Here is a 17,018-nt window from a genome sequence, read left to right as displayed (position 1 = left end):
GGTCCTGTTATATCCAGACAGCTACATCTTCTGAAAATCATAATTAGGGTGATGCTGGAATGACACATCTCTCCAGTCCCCTAGCACAGAGACAAAACAGCACTCGATTCCCGTTGGAGGCAGTGGAGGTAACCACGGCCCACTCAAGCGTGCAGGGAGATTGGCTGCATGCTCCAGTGCACCGTAGCATGTCGATACTCCTGAATAAACTAATCAACCCATTTGCACCTTTGTGAAAACACATCTTAGAGTCAATGAAATAGGTGTGGTGGAGAAAATACCAAGACTGAGTGGAGAAAAAGAAAGGATTATAAAAAACAAACTTGCTATCATGGGGTCCTATGTGTCCCCAAGGTTGGAGAGATGTCTCGAATATCCAAGAAACTGGAGTCCCCTCTGCTTTCTTTCATGGGGCAAAGTATTTACCTCAGTGTTTCCACCCATGCCTCAGAGGAAAGGAACTCCCCAAGTTTCCAGATCGTTTGTGACTATTGTTTAGTAAAGAGAATATTCTGCTTTTCTAAGAATTAATTCCACAAAAATCCAGATACTCAGGTTCCTAACCCTTCCCTTTAACATTTTTGTAGGGCTGCTTAAGATCCACTGCCGGGCACAGTGGCTCATTCCTGTAATCCTAGCACTTTGGGAGGCCAAGACGAGTGGATCACCTGAGGTCAGAAGTTTGAGACTGGCCTGGCCAACATGGCGAAACCCCGATTCTACTAAAAATACAAAAAATAAAAAATAAAAAATTAGCAGGGCATGGTGGTGCACGCCTGTAGTCTCAGCTACTTGGGAGGCTGAGGCAGGAAAATTGCTTGAACCCAGGAGGCGGAAGTTGCAGTGAGCTGAGATTGTGCCACTGTACTCCAGCCTGGGCAGCTGAGTGAGACTCCATCTCAAAAAAAAAAAAAAAAAACAAAAAACACTGCCACTTACAGTGTACTTGTGCTGGCAGGAGAGCAACACCGGATGGAGGTCACAGTGTTATAGGAGTTCCCAGCCAATGGGATCATGCCATCATGTACTACAAATGATGTGCTTATGGGTCGGCTTGTGTAAGAAATGAGTCAGATGGCATCTGGGGATCCCATGCCATTTCTCTGATAAGTCTGGACACAAAGTATGGGGGGGACCAGTGGTGTGCTTATAAATAGGCTCTCAAAAATTTTTAGAGATCCTCCTATGGATAATTTGCTGATTTCTGTGTTATAAATGCTCCATCCTGACTTCCACAATAATAGCTGTATTTAATAACTGGCTCACATGACTCCTGAAAATTTAACAAACAGCTATCATGAGCCAGTGCAGGCTGGCACCAGCACTCACAGAAAGAAATTCTCATGGTGCCAGTTGGAATTACCAACAGTGCAGATTCTTCCCCGCTTCCCTAGAAATGCTGATGTGTTGTTTATCCTTGACACTGGTGAGAAGATGCCTAAATGTGTGCTAGACACTTTTTCCCAGGTCTTCTCTTTTTCTCCCATTTCCCTTTCCCTAAGAGGACACATCTAGGTCTGTGGCTTTAAATTCTATTGATTTGCTGAAGACTCCTCAGTAATCTGTCCTGAACCCCAGACTCTCCATGTCAACCTCTAACAGGCGTCTCAAGCTTAGCACTTTTAAAACAGGCCTCTTGGCTGGGTGCAGTGGCTCACGCCTGTAATCCCAGCACTATGGGAGGCCTAGGCGGCTGGATCACCTGAGATCAGGAGTTCAAGTCAAGCCTGGCCAACATGGTGAAAACCCGTCTTTACTAAAAATATAAAAATTAGCCGGGCATGGTGGCCGACACCTGTAATCCCAGCTACTCCGGAGGCTGAGGCAGGAGGATCACTTGAACCTGGGAGGCAGAGGTTGCAGTGAGCCAAGATTGCACCATTGCACTCCAGCCTGGGTGGCAGAGGGAGACTCCGTCTCCAAAAGAAACAAAAGCAAAAACAAAACAGGCCTCTTCATGTCCCCCCATTTCCAAGACCCCCCAAAGTCTTGCCCAGCTTAATAAATACCACCACTGCCCACCTGCTCAAGATAAGAACTGTTTTTCACCCTCCACTTCCAATCTGTCAGTCAGACCCATTGACTTTCTCTCCAAACGCATCCCTGAATCCAGCCCTTTCCCACATCCCCACTACTAATAGCCTGATCCAAGCCACCATCACTGCTCACTGAACCACTGCAATTCTGTCTTCACTTTTCTCATTTCTATTCTTGATCCTTGCTGTCTGTTTTCTATGCCATCGCCAAAGGTGATCTTCAGTATGCAAATCAAATGCTATCTCTTTCCTTCTCTCCTTCTCTCTCTCTCTCCACACACACGCCTATACCCACTTTAAGACACTCTAGTGGCTTCACGTCACACTTAGAACTGCCTCCACTTACTCTTCCTCTGCCTCCTCTCAACCTCACCCAGTAATGCTCTGACCTCATCACTGCATTCCAGCCATGTCACTCTTCTATTCCTCAGACACAAGTTAATTTCTGCCTTTGCATTTGATTTTCTGTCTGCCTGAGCACCCAGATCTTTGCATGGCTGATAATCCTTACTCTTCAGGTCTCATCATAAATGTCACCTCCTCAGAGAGGCCTCCCCGATTATCTTTGGTATTTACTGTCTGTCTGGATTATGAACTCCATGAGTGCATAGACTGCTATTAGACATCCATGTAAGTAAGTACAAAGGCTATGACAAAGATGCCCCCAAATAAAGCAGCTGGATAAGCAAAGAAGTGAATGTCTTGCTCACAAGAGAGCCGCTTAGGTTCATTTCCTTATGCTGCTTCCACACTGCAGGGGCATTGCCACCACCTACAGGATCAGTGTTAAGGTCTGGGCAGAGAAGTAGCTGGCATCACTTAGGCTCATCTGTGCTAGTAAGAACTCATCCACATGGCCACACCTCACCACAAATGAGGTTAGGAAATGTAGGCCATCTGTGTACTCAGGAGGATACCCTGGTGCTTAGTGATATGGTTTGGCCCTGTGTCCCCACCCAACTCTCATCTTGAAATGTAATCCCTACATGTCGAGGGAGGGACCTGTTGGGAGGTGATTGGATCATGGCGATGGTTTCCCCCGTGCTGTTCTCGTGATAGTGAGAGAGTTCTCACAAGATCTAGTTGTTTGATAAGAGTCTGGCACACTTCCCCCTTCTCTGTCTGTCTCTGTCCTGCTGCCATGTAAGACGTACTTGCTTCCCCTTTGCCTTCTGCCATGATTGTAAGTTTCCTTTCCAGCCATGTAGAACTGTGAGTCGGTTAAATCTCTTTCCTTTATAAATTACCCAGTCTCAGGCAGTTCTTCATAACAGTGTGAAAACAGACTAACACACTTAGTATGTGTTGAATGAATGAATGGAAAAAAAAATAAATGAGTCTTCTAGTTAACAATTAAACATGTCAATTCCCCTTTGAAAACTTTCATTGAAGCTGCAAAAGGAGGTTAAAATACAGCCTTCTCCAGTTTGAGCCTACACAGTACACTTGCACCGTGCAAGACATTCATAAATAAGCCAATCTTCAGTTATCATGGTTGTGACCTAATTCTCTGTCCTCTCCTCCACATAAGCCTCTTCCCATCGTACAAACTAGAAAGGTGTGGAGAAAGATGCCCGCTGGGAGGCTAACAGGGAATATTGTGTCTTTCCATTTTCTAACTCCCCATCTTCCATTTAGGCCCTTCAGCCACTTTCCCATAACTTCAACAGAATTGCTACATTCCTCTAAGGCCCTGGCCTATTTATTCCAGGTAGGGTGATGATTATGGAATAACAAAGGGAAAAGAAAACCCAAGAAGTGTATAGTAAGCATTGTTTTCTTCTAAACCTTGTTAAAAGTATAACTCTAAGATGTACATATAAGCATACTTAACAAAGTCCTGTGGGACAACTGGTGTGTAGGGGAACAAATTGGTAGATGTCTTATATATCTGCACTTAAGGTAAGTAATTAGGGTCTATTCATGGGACTTGTATACCGTCCCTGGGGAGTTTTACATATCAGGGCCCCTGTTCCAAGCACCTGTGGTGAGGTTCAAGTCTATAGGCCTTTTTAAAGTATTAGGCACATAATCACTTATGAAAGAAAAACAATTGGTGTCTTTTTATGTAGCCATATAGGGGCTTTATTTATTTATTTCAGAAAAATAATCCATTTGCTCATAGTTAGGGGATAACAGCCTACTATGTGCCAGCTACAGCTCTAGATGCTGTGGATAGGATAATGGGCAATTAGTTCAGAATTTCTTAAAGAAAAACAAGCAGAGCACGGTGCAGGGTGACCCTCTTGGCATGGGGGCCAGATGATTGGTTTTTGGGGGGGTTTTTGGAGACGCAGCCTCACTTTGTCACTCAGGCTGGAGTGCAGTGGTGTGATCTCAGCTCACTGCAACCTCCGCCTCCCAGGTTCAAGTGATTCTCCTACCTCAGCCTCCTGAGTAGCTGGGACCACAGGCAAGCGCCTCCACACCTGGCTAATTTTTGTATTTTTAGTAGAGACAGGGTTTCTCCGTGTTGGCCAGGCTGGTCTCGAACTCCTGACAGCGGTGATCCACCTGCCTCGCCTCCCAAAGTGCTGGGATTACAGGCATGAGCCACTGTGCTCAGCACAGGTGATTCTTTTTTGTGAGGGTGCCCTGTGCATTGTAGTATGTTTGGCATTATCCCTGACATCTCCCCTCTAGATACTACCCTAGATTCCAGATGCACTCCCAGCCCCAGGCATGGCAACTGAAAATGTCTCCAGATATTGCCAAATGTCCTCCATGGGGCAAAACCACCCCTTATTGAAAACTGCTGCTCTAGTGATAAAGAGCATGGTCTTTGTGATGAGAGCTGGGTTCAAGTCCTCACTTTACTAATGTGAACTTTCAATCCCAAGGCAAATGTCTTTACCCTTCTGGGCCTTGGTTTCCTTGTCTGCCAAATGGGTTAATAAGAATGTGACATAATATGATAAATGTAAGATGCTTAGGTCAGTGTCTGGCACATAGAAGTACACTGAAAATGTTATCTAAGGGGTACAGAGTGCAATTTACTTTGGGACCATGTCAAAGCCTCGATTAATATAAAATCTAGAAAGTTATTTACCATACCAGTTTTTACAATTTCAACAGGGTTTTCTGTACCATTACAAGCGTATCTGTGTCCTTCTGTCTCTGTTCATGTAAAGTATTATTTTAAAATATTAAATAGGGCTGGGTGCAGTGGCTCACACCCGTAATCCCAGCACTTTGGGAGGCCGAGGCAGGTGGATCACTTGTGGCTTAGAGTTCAAGTACAGCCTGGCCAACATGGTGAAACCCCATCTCTACTGAAAATACAAAAAATTAGCTGGGCATGGTTGGGGAGGGGACCTGTAATCTTAGCTACTTGGGAGATTGAGGCACAAAAATCAGTTGAACCCAGGAGGTGGAGGTGGTAGTGAGCCAAGATTGCACCACTGCACTCCAGCCTGGACAACAGAGCAAGACTCTGTCTCAAAAAGAAAATTTTATATATATGTGATACATGTATATATATGATATATATTTGATATATGTATACATATCATATACACTCTATAATATACAATATATACTTTATATATATCTCATATATTCATATATATCATATATATGATATACATGAGACAGAGATATATATATAATAGGATATCTGTAGTGTTGGCATACAGGTAGAAAACCACTAAAGAATTAATGTTCTTAATTGAACAATTCAGTATTTTCTAGCATTTTTCCTTTTGAAACAGTGCTTTTACCCACTGGATACTATGGTGACTCCCTGAGAATGTGTTTTCCTGCAGGAATCGTTGTCCTCTCGTTTTGGAGATTAGGTCCCAACTTTCATAGTTTATTCAATGTGATCAGAGCCAGGAAACGGCACACAGCATCAGAAGGAAAATTCATGTGAGAAGGAATGCATACATCCAGTAGCAACTCGATTTTCTCGCCTTTAAAGTGACTTTAAAGTTGTGAACAGCACAAAACAACTTTGGTATGTGCTCATCTCTGCTTCAAATCTGAGTTCATAATTTTGATCTCAAAGGAACTAGCGTATGAACAGCTGTCTAGATTGGGAGTACTGAATGTGACGTTTATATGGAGGAAGGGGGAAGACCAGGAACTGCAGTATCAGGAATGGCAAAATACTATCAGTGATCATGGGGGACGTCATGGGCCCAATCGTCAGCCCATTGAGACTGACAAGAACGTACTGACAAGCAACGTACTGACTTGATCAAAGAAATACTCAGCTTAAATTGGAGGGAAGGGCCAAGTACAATGGCTCCCATCTGTAATCCCAACATCTGGGGAGGCTGAGATGGAAGTATTGCTTGAGCCCAGCCAGCCATGCTGAGCTGTGAGCCAATGAAACTTCTTTCTTGGCCAGGCATGGTGGCTCATACCTGTAACTCCAGCACTTTGGGAGGCCGAGGTGGGCAGATCACCTGAGGTCAGGAGTTCAAGACCAGCCTGGCCAATGTGGTGAAACCCCATCTCTACTAAAAATATAAAAATTAGCTGGGGGTTGTGGCAGGTGCCTGTAATCCCAGCTACTCAGGAGGCTGAGGCAGGAGAATCGCTTGAACCTGGGAAGTGGGGGTTGCATTGAGCCAAGATCAGGCCACTGCACTCCAGCCTGAGCAACAGAGTGAGACTGTCTCAAAAAAAAAAAAAAAAAAAGAAAAAGAAAAACCAAAGATATGCTTCTGGAAACACTCTTGACCTGCCTTATTCAACATTTCATCTGTTAGAAGGTTGAGAGAGCCAACAGAGAAACTGCTAAATCTGGTCTTAATCCTAATAAATCCAGAGGAACTCGTGGTGAAATCAATTGATGGGATCCATTTCAATAGGAATTTTATTTAGTTTTACTGTTATCAAAGTTACTTATATAGACAGTTTTCAGATTCATACAGTCCTTCCAGCTTGTTGCAAAAATATATATAATTTCTCCCCCAAAATCCCCTATCTAGCTCCTACTCCCTTATGGATAAATTCTTTTAATGCTTTAAACTGATTCCTTAGAACTTTACCTCCATATCTCTCAATGAAATACTTTTGTTCCTATTTCTTTCTTTCACTCTTTTTTTGTTGTTGTTGTTGTTGTTGGAGACAGGGTCTCATTCTGTCACCCAGGCTGGAGTACAGTGGTGTGATCTCAGCTTACTGCAGCCTCCACCTCCAGGGTTCAAGGGTCCCGTGCCTCAGTCTCCTGAGTAGCTGGGACTATAGGCACACGCCACCACACCCAGCTAATTTTTGTGTTTTTGAGTAGAGATGGGGTTTTACCATGTTGGCCAGGCTGTAATCGAACTCCTGACCTCAAGTGATCCGCCCACCTCAGCCTCCCAAAGTGCTGGGATTACAGGTGTGAGCCACTGCGCCTGGCCTTGTTGCTATTTCTTGATTTTTATTTCTAGGCATTATCTACTGACTTCCCACTGTGAAAAATGAGGGTCCAGCTCTCTTTTAAATTCCCCTTCAAAAAACCCTCATAAAATTCCCATCTTGCCAATATCATGATGTTGCCATTTTTATCAGATCGGTGTTTAGCCTAGCTGAGCCATGTAGTGTATTCTGTTTACTCTTCCTTTCCTGAATGACTCTGTTTTCAGTGGTTCTGTTTTTGCTTTTCTTAGTCTTCTGTCATTGACATATACCTGAAGTCTTCCCGGTTGTATGCGTCATCTCTCAATGTATCCAAATATATTGGGCATTCCACTAATTTCGTCTTCTTACGAAAGTTCTTCTAGAGCCTCTGATCTGCCCCCTTTGGCACTGGTTGATCTCTAAGCCTGGAGCCCAGCTGTTGCTTCCAGACGTCCCTCCCTGTCCATCATCCTGTGGATTCCTTTCTTCTCTTTGATATGTTAGAGTCTGTTTTCTGCATCCTATTTAATTTTGTCTCCACCTGGTAGTAGGTACTATTGTGGGTTCCATTTCACAGATGAGCCAAACCAAGGCATGAGGAACTTAAGTAAAATTCCCTAAAGTCATAAGGTTTTGGCACAAGCAGCACAGCTAAGCCTCAAACTTAGAATCTAACACCAAACCTAGACACTTTTTTTTTTTTTTTTTTTGAGACAGAGTTTTACTCTGTCACCCAGCCTGGAGTGCAGTGGTGTGACCTTGGCTCACTGCAACCTCTGCCTCCTGGGTTCAAGCAGTCCTCCTGCCTGAGCCTCCTGAGTAGCTGGGATTACAGGTGCCCATCACCATGGCTGGCTAATTTTTAGTAGACACAGGTTTTCACCATGTTGGCCAGGCTGGTATTGAACTCATCTGCACGCCTTGGCCTCCCAAAGTGCTGGAATTACAGGCATGAGCCAGCACATCCGGCCAAAACCTAGGCTCTTAATGACTCACTGGACAGTCACTGCACGAGCTGGGCCCCGTCCGCCCAAGGTGGCTAAGGGCCTCGTGCAGGCTGTGCCTCCCAGGCTCAGGTCAGTCTATCGCCACAGTCCTCTCCTAAAGCACTTTTACAGGCCCTGACTCACTGTCCCTCATGGCAGTTTCTTATTTCTGGGATTAGCTGGTTTAAAAAAAAAAAAAAGCTTCTGGGCACGTGACACTATTCTCGGGCCTTTAATGTCAGAAATAATGATGGCGTTAAATTGGAGCTCATTACCACAGAATTAGACCTCATTGAGCCCTCTTTTGGGGGGGTTGTTTAATGATTTTTTTTTAAACCTCCTCAGTAACTCTGACATGGTACACGGGGGAGAAGTGGGTGTTTGGAGAAGCAAATTTTTAAATAATAAGAAAGATGTCCTTTCATCGATGAAAAAAAAGGGTTCATCCTCCATTGTTCCCACCAAATGCTGGCTGTTCCTTTGTTACGGTCTCATGGAAATTTCCTGAGCCCTTTAAGCCACTAATACCAATTGTATCCCCAGCAGCAACAACACATACTTAAGGCATTATTTTCAGTGCAGCTTTTCCCATAATGAGTCTGACAATCCTGCTTTATGATTTGTTGAGTGGTTAATTCAAAATATACCATTCTCTAGATCCAGATTTCCGGTGGAATCCCCGCTAGGCCTCCAGCCACTGGTGCAAAGGCTTGGCATATCCAGCTTCAGAGGGCATCTTGGGACCCTGTTAGATGATGGGGCTACCCTGTGCCTGCTGCTCCAGAAAGAGAGCAGCAAGCCTCTGCTCCTGCCCTCCAGAAGCTTCTAACACTTCCCTGGTGAACTCTCAGCATCACGGTGACCAGGAATGAATGCTTATCTTGAGAAAGCACCTGATGTCTTCACAGTACTCACGGCTTTCTAAGTTTAAGAGGGATATTGGCCACCAAGAGACGCTACAGAGGTGGTGGGGCCTTGAGACCACACCACCCGAGGAACAGGTAGAGGGACTGGAGTTATTTTTTAACCTGGAGAACCAAAATAGAAAGGTGAGGCATGCCAGTTATCTCCAGATACTTGATGCTTTATTTTTTTATTTTTTATTTATTTATTTTTTTGAGACAGAGTCTCGCTCTGTCACCCAGGCTGGAGTGCAGTGGTGCAATCTCAGCTTACTGCAACCTCCGCCTCCCAAGTTCGAGTGATTCTCCTGCCTTAGCCTCCTGAGTAGCCGGGACTACAGGCATGCACCACCACGCCTGGCTAATTTTTGTATTTTCAGTAGAGATGAGGTTTCACCATGTTGGCCAGGCTGGTCTCGAACTCCTGACCTCCAGTGATCCACCCACCTCTGCCTTCCATAGTGTTGGGATTACAGGCACTAGCTGTCATGCCTGGCCGATTTTTCAAAGTGGATTGTCCTCCTTTTCCTGACTGGCCCCAAAGGGCAGAATGGGAACCAGTGGGTGAAAATGATAGGAAATCAGATTTTCACTGCAGATAAAAAAGAACTTTCCAATAGAGCTGTTGGGAAACATCACAGCTTCCCTGTGAGCAGCTGTGTGTTGCCTTTTACTGGAACCATCAAGAGAGATGAGACGTCCACAGGTATCCTAGAAGATAATCAGGTACTAGGCCATAAGTAGGACTAATCTTCTAAACTACACCTTCTAATTACATGGCTCCATGACTCTAAAAGGTACAGGTTTATGAATTACTTTTAAGATAAGAGAAAGACCTGTTGACAATTTTTAAGAAATAGATTTTCTAGGTATAAGATGCTGCTTTAGACTAGGGGGCAGCAAACTTTTTCTTAATGGGCCAGTGAGCAAATATTTCAGACCACATGGTCTTTTTTTGTGACTCCTCCACCCTGTTCTACTGCAAAAGCAGCCAGAAAATACACAAACGAATCAGCAGGTCTGTGTTCCAGCAAAACTTTATTTACAAAGCAGGCAGTGGCTGGATTTAGCTTATGAGCCATAGTGTGCCACTGCCTGCTTTGGAGGATGCTGGGTGCTGGGAAGCACAAGAGGGACTCGGGGGAGGTGGGGGGAAGGCTATGCTAATACCCCACATGCGTGTGAGTGTCACACTGATATACAATATACATATGTGCATCTTTGCATATGGGGACATGTATTTGTGTGAGCGTGGTTTGGAGAGTGGTGAGGAGGGAAAGAAACAGAGCACGTGGACGCCTGCAGAGAAACAAAACCTCTAAGACGCCGTGGCCATAGTCTGCGCGGGCCAGCTCTCTGTCGTCATGATGTAAAGACACCAGCCCCAGAGGTACCCCAAGGGGAGTTGTTCACAGTGTCTGAAATTCTGACTGCTTCACTCTCTTTGCTTTGGGCATCTGCCTTGGGAAGGAAAAGATCGAACTAAATGTAACCATGTCCTGAAGGAGGGAAAACACAGTTACTCAGATTGGTGCGTCGGATTGGCTGGTTGTCACAGAGGCCTTCTAATAGGGAAGTTGGGCCAGATTGGTGTCTGATGCAACCAGGAACATCGGGAAGTCTTTGCCTCTCAGGAGGAATGGAGCTAGCAGGGGGAGGTTGGGGAGGGCAGAATCTTGCCTGCCTGCCTGGCAGGTTGGCTTAGGGATAGCCCTCCATGGAGCCTCCAATCCCCTGCCAACTTACCCATGGTGGTGAGGGGGTCATTTTAAACAGGATATTTCAAAAGCAGCTAGTGCAGGGACTAGGATATTTTTGGTTACTTGAGCTGGCATGGTTATATAGTTTCAAGGTGGCTAAAATACTGTAAATTCTAAGTTTCTTGTGGTCAACGTACTTTCTTGGAGTCAACGTACTTTCTTGGAGCCTTGGGTTTTCCCAGATCATTACCCTTTGGTGCTGTCTGACCACTTTCTTTGTCAATTGTCCATTCCTTCTAAATGCCTCCCTTTTCTTCACCCTGACTTTAAAAACCTGCTACCCTAGGAATACCCCACACAGGCCTGGATACACATAGATACTTCCTCAAGCATCCGAGAAGACCCGTGGCAGCCATTTGCTGCTGCTTCCTGTTTCCATGGTGGCCATTTTGCCACATCCAAGGAGAGGGCAAGAACACCCTCCCACATTGCTTCTCAAGTGCACTGTGTGGCACTGATTTTTTCCAATCATCTCTAAATAGAGGTTTCTCTCCCCCTCTTCCCAGCTCAGCATCCGAGGGCACAATGAGCATGCCCTGCATTTGAAATCTGACATCTCCCTCTCTCACTCATTCTCTCCATCTACAGCTTGGCAGAGCATTTAAAAATTGGTATCCCTTTAACTAGGCGAGCTATTCTTCTGCTGGGAGATGACCTTTTACACAGAAGATAGGACTGTCATACATGATCTCTGACATATGGAAGTTTCCTGGGTGTTCCAACAAGGAACAGTAAGTACCACACCAAAAGCAGGGGGTGTTTCTGTGCAACTTGTGTGTAAAGATATATCATATTACTGTACATGGTTCTAAATAAATTATTACCAGTTCTTAAAGGCACTGCCAGCCCTCTTGAGGCACATCTGTTCAATTTTTTGTTTTAATTGAAAATAAGAATGTTGTCATATTTGAAGACTCTTAGGGAAAAAGATGGGGGAAAAATTATTGAAAAGAGGCAGTTTTTCCGTGGGTTTTGCAGTAATTAATTGTAGTCTCAAAGTTATGAAAATAACCTTTTTTTAAAAAAAAAAAAAAAAAAAACCCTCCCACAGACTTGGGGAGTGAACCACTGAATGGCTCTTTCTTCTCCAAGATATGTTATCCTGAAGTTTTCAACATGACCCCTTGTTTCTTCATAAGAAGCCTAATGTCTGATTTTCCCTCAAGCAGAACATTATTTGTTATTTTTTTGGCAAAATGTCAATCTATATTGTCATGAAGTTGTGGGATTCACAAAGCAGAATGAAATGTGAAATTTCCAAAATGGGAGATGAGAAGGATCTGCTCACCTGCCACAAATCCACTGGGTACTGCTCTCAGCATTTGTGAATCTTAACTTCAGAAGCTTGTCAGTTGCTCAAATAATGCAGGGACCATGGGTTTTTAGTGTACCGTGGAAGCAGGGCTCACACAGTCTCATATAATATGCTGTGAGAGCGAATGGATTGTGCCAGGGATGTACTGAGTCCTTGCAGTTCTCTCTAGTTTGTCAGTTAAGCAAGATGGCTGCTCTTGGAATGGAAGAACTACTCTCTTTGCTGTTGTTGGTCGTTTTCTCAAAACTACTGCAAAAATGGATCCTGAGAGAGTTCCTAGGTTATGCGAGGGAGATCACTAATAGATTTACTCACTGGATGATGCTACCCCTGATCAAATAGAGGGAAATCCGATGTGGCAGGAGGCATATGTAATCCCACCCTAAGCCAGTTCCAGGTAGCCCATCAGAATTCAGTGATGACAGCCTGATTGTCACTCAGCAACCCCTCCAATCTCTAGAATCTTTTTTTTTTTTTTTTTTTTTTTTTTTTTGCTTCTACATATATGGCCTGAGTTTCTGATTCTCAGGGTAATTGCCTAAGGACTGTGCAGTGCTCTTGAACACCTTCTTTAAGTAGCCACCTGTCAGATATAAACCTAGCAATAGGTCTGTCGCCGAGGCTGAAATTCTGACGTTACAGTTCCTAATGTTGGGTTAAGAAAGGAATTGCTCCCTATGAAAATGCAAACACCTCCAGGAGGCTAAAACAATATTAATGTTATGTCCGTAATATTATTTTTATGGTTTGATAATAGTTTTACACCTAACCACTATATGCCTTATCTCGTCTCCCTATGATAACTCAGCAAAGCATATATTTAAAAAAATAAGCAAACTGGGATTCAGAGCATTTAAGTTGCTTATTTATACATGCACATCTAGTAAGGGGTGAGCCTGGAATTCAAATCCAGATCTATCTGGTTAAAAAACTGGTGAACCTGACTCCTGTGGGTTGTTTAATAGGGTCATTTCCTATCTGCTTACTAGTTGAAAGTTGTTTTGGTAAGAGAGTTAAACAGAGAGAGAGAGAGAGAGATGGGGGGAGAGAAACAGAGAGAGAAAGAGAGCGAGAGCGAGCATTGGTTACTTTAGGGTCAAGAAGATGCTAAGAGAACGTGGAATGGTGCTAAAGAAAACATTACCTGGTATAGTTTCAACTGAGATGACCTACCCTTTGGTAGGTTCTTCAGTGGTTCTTTGTGTTAGATCAAACCACATCATTTTGTAACCCCTCACCCCCCCCACCATTTCACACATCTTGGTCAAGTGAAACATTCCATGGGGGTTCGGGGCATGAGACACATCCTGCCCAACCACCTGACCACAAGACACAGGAACATCCTTATCATACCCTGCTGGGAGAAAGTGCAAGGAACATCACCTTCCATGGGAACAAAGGCCAAACTGCCTCATCATGGGAATGTCTTATCAATATCATCCCGGGCAGCAAGCCATACTGCCCAGGCCCCTCCTGCCCGTACCTGTAAGTACCCCAGCCTGTAAGCAGTGGTGGGCACTGGCATTAGGCTGGTCCTCCATCTCTGGAGGTCTTATGCTGGACATAAAGCTTGCATTTGCTGTAGAGCTGCCACTTTCTGTGTGTGTCTTTCTTTAACCCTCACCTTCCCTTCAAAACCTAACACGTTGCTCAGTTGACTTGTAGCAGGATTCCTGAACCCTTTCCCAGGATCCTTTTTCTTGAAACTGAGGGACTGTTTTGGCATGAGCTGGTTGCGGTTGGAGAGATTGGAGCTGCCAAGGTCTATAAGTGATAGCAGCCTTGGTGATGGCCAAGGCAGCAAGTGCCTCAGCTCCAAGACAGGCAGCCGTTTACTCATGCTCCTCCTGCAGACGTGCCAAAATGTGTCCAAACATGCAGGAGTGTTCATGGCCCTAATTGCTCAGCCACAGCCAGATGGAAAGTTTTAGTAATTTTTCCTATCTGAATTTTTTTTTCAATTGCAAAGCACAGAAATTGCAACTCCAAATGGCAGAAGCAAAAAGGGATGTGTGGGCTCATATAACTGAAAAACCCATGGGAACATCCTGTGGCTAGCGGTAGCATTTGATTAGGAGCCTAAACAAAGTCACCAAGTTTCTTCTCCTTCGTGTTGCTTGGAACTGTCCCCTCCATGCTTGTTCTTTTCCTTCTTAGAGTCCCTTCTTAGGGTCATGAGATGCCTACAGCAGCTCAGATTCTATGTTGTCTCACTACAGATGCTCTAGGAAAGAGAGAACATTGTTTTCACGGAAGTCTCCACAAAAGTCCCATGGGAACCCACTGGGTCACATGCTCACCCCTGAACCAATCAGGGTAACTTAGGAGGGATGCAAGATGCTGATTGGGCTGAGCCTGGAGTCAGCCCTGCCCAAGGCACAGTAATGGAAATGGGAAGAGAGAAATATTTCAAAATTGCTGCCATCAGGAGGGGAATGAATGGATGCTGGAAGTCAAAAGGCAATGAATGTCCACTGAGCTGTCTGTCTAGATTTGTGGCTATTGATGAACTAAACAGGAACGTTCCAATCTCTTCCTTGGTGTATGCTGCTAGGCTCGTATCAGTAAGTGAGGCCTATGAGGTGAGAAACAGGGATATCCAAGACTTTCTTTGATTGCAGCTGACTCAAGTTATGTGATACTACAGGGCCAAGTTCATGCTGTGTACAGGATTGGTACTTAATGTTTAATGGTTCATCATACTTTTGTTTGTTTTGGAAAAAGAGAGTGCCTAAAACCTTGCTTTGCAAGGGGTGGCTCCAAGACTAACTGCATCAACTTCAAGTGAAAGCTGCTTAGAAACATGAAATCCTTGACCTCACTCAGACCTGCTAAATCCAGGAAGTTGCCTAGAGCAAGAGTCTGCAAATTTTGCTGTGAAGAGCCAAATAATAAATATTTCAGGCTTTGCAGCCCGCATGATCTCTGTTGTAACTACTCAAGCTGGCCTACTGTTAACAGCTCAAAAACAGCCCATAGACTATATGTAAACACAGGGGTGTGGCAGTGTTCCAATAAATCTTTATTTATAAAAACAGGGTGCAGGCCAGATTTGGTCCTTGGGCTGCAGTTTGCCAATTCCTGGCCAAGAGCATCTGACATCATGGCAGGAATTGAATTCACATGGTTGTTGCCTCTGTTTGGGGGTCTACATATCCAGATGGATTATTAGAACGTGATTCCAAAATAATCTGCTCATTCATTCATTTATTTCTTTGAAGTGTGTTTGTGGAGCACCCGCCATTTGGGAGGCCTTTAAAATGATTGCAGGATCCTGAATTTCCTGAGCGTCTACCACATGGCAGATACTCTTTGGAAGGCATGCATTCTTCTGGGTGTGCAGAAATGTGTGTTTGTGCAGAGCACGAGGCACTGCTGTTTTGTTAAAGACCAGCATCGTTGGCAAGCAGGGTCCATTGTGCCCATCTCCCTGGGAAACCAGACACAGGCTTGGTCATGGAGAATAGAGCATCCTCAATTTGCCTGGATGCAGCTGTGAGGGGCAGAGTTGGAGGGGAGCTAACACTGCCCACCCCCCACCCCCCCAGTTCCTTCGGATCCACTTTCTTATGCTTGCTCCACAAGGGATTTCAGGCAACAGAGAGGCCTCCACAAAGATAAGCCACAAGAGCTCTGTTGCTGGATGCAGGGTCCCTCTGCGGCAATGCTATTCTCTTCCCTTTGCAGAAAATGTCAGCTCCGCTGCCTCTCCCCAGCAGCTCTCGTCTGTGTGCGTTCTTTCATTTTTCTCCAGAGATCCCTCCTGTCCAGGATGTTTTTTATTTTACATTTGAAAAAGCGGAGGCTCTGCACGGAGCCACCGAGCCTGAGTTCCAAGCTCCAGGCCCAGTGCCGCTCTACAGCCTCGGCTTTTTGCCTCGGGCTTCCTAAACCTTGCAGAGGGAGGAAGGGACGTTTCTTTGTGCTGCCTGTCACTCCAGCTGCTGTTCCTGCTGCTGGATGGGTGGCCAGAGTTTCCAAACCCGCTTCCTAGCTGAGGAGAAGCAAGTCGTTACTTCGTTTTGACCATTTGTCACTTGAAAACTGTTGGCTTCATGTGCAGACAAATGACTTGCAGTTAAGTCATTGGGTCCCCAAGCCTTAAGAGAAGAGATTATTCAGTGCAACCCCCTCCTCCCCATGTGGGGATGTGGGGAGCGGCCAAGCATGTGCTCTGTCATCTCCTGTGTTAGTTTAGGATCCCCCGTCCTTGTTAGTTTTATCCCCTGCCTCCTGTGTACTGCCTCATTAGACTAAGCATTCACCAGTTCCTTCAGACTGCAACAGGTCTTCTTGCCTCCCCTTTCCATAATCAGAGCCAAGAGGGGCAACCGCACTGAGCTGTGGACGAGTATGGCAGGATTTCTCAGGGGTAGCCCTCATCCAAGCTCTTGGGTTTTATCAACCAGAGACACACATTTGTTTCCATTGAAAGTTGAAAAGAGTCCTACCACGTTCTGAACCTCACATACCCTCAAGGGAAGGATCAAGGAGTCAGCTCAAGGACGCTTGGCCTGGATGCCGTAGCGGGGCGTGGCACAGATGTTTTCATCAAAAATCAGCCTACATTTATTGAACATCTATTAAGCCTCCTCTTGGGGGAAGTGGGGTATTCTGCAAAAATATCCCAGCCAGCCTCCCTGGTTTCCTGATTACCTCCTGCCCCCCCGCCCCCAACAATCCAT

General features: G+C 45.0%; 1 long non-coding RNA gene across 1 annotated transcript in view; it reads right to left on the bottom strand.

Moving 5' to 3' along the window:
* The window catches only part of LOC129457728 (uncharacterized), a 33,985-nt gene extending 21,229 nt beyond the window's left edge, over positions 1-12,756 (bottom strand). The window contains exon 1 of the long non-coding RNA XR_008649359.1: positions 12,307-12,756. This is a non-coding gene — a long non-coding RNA (uncharacterized lncRNA). The remainder of the gene's footprint in view (positions 1-12,306) is intronic.
* Between the last annotated feature and the right edge of the window lie 4,262 nt (positions 12,757-17,018).

Source organism: Symphalangus syndactylus, chromosome 11, assembly GCF_028878055.3.
Source record: "Symphalangus syndactylus isolate Jambi chromosome 11, NHGRI_mSymSyn1-v2.1_pri, whole genome shotgun sequence".
Taxonomy (NCBI): domain Eukaryota; kingdom Metazoa; phylum Chordata; class Mammalia; order Primates; family Hylobatidae; genus Symphalangus; species Symphalangus syndactylus.
The sequence above is the reverse complement of the archived record's forward strand: the minus strand, read 5'-3'. Positions and strand labels throughout refer to the sequence as shown.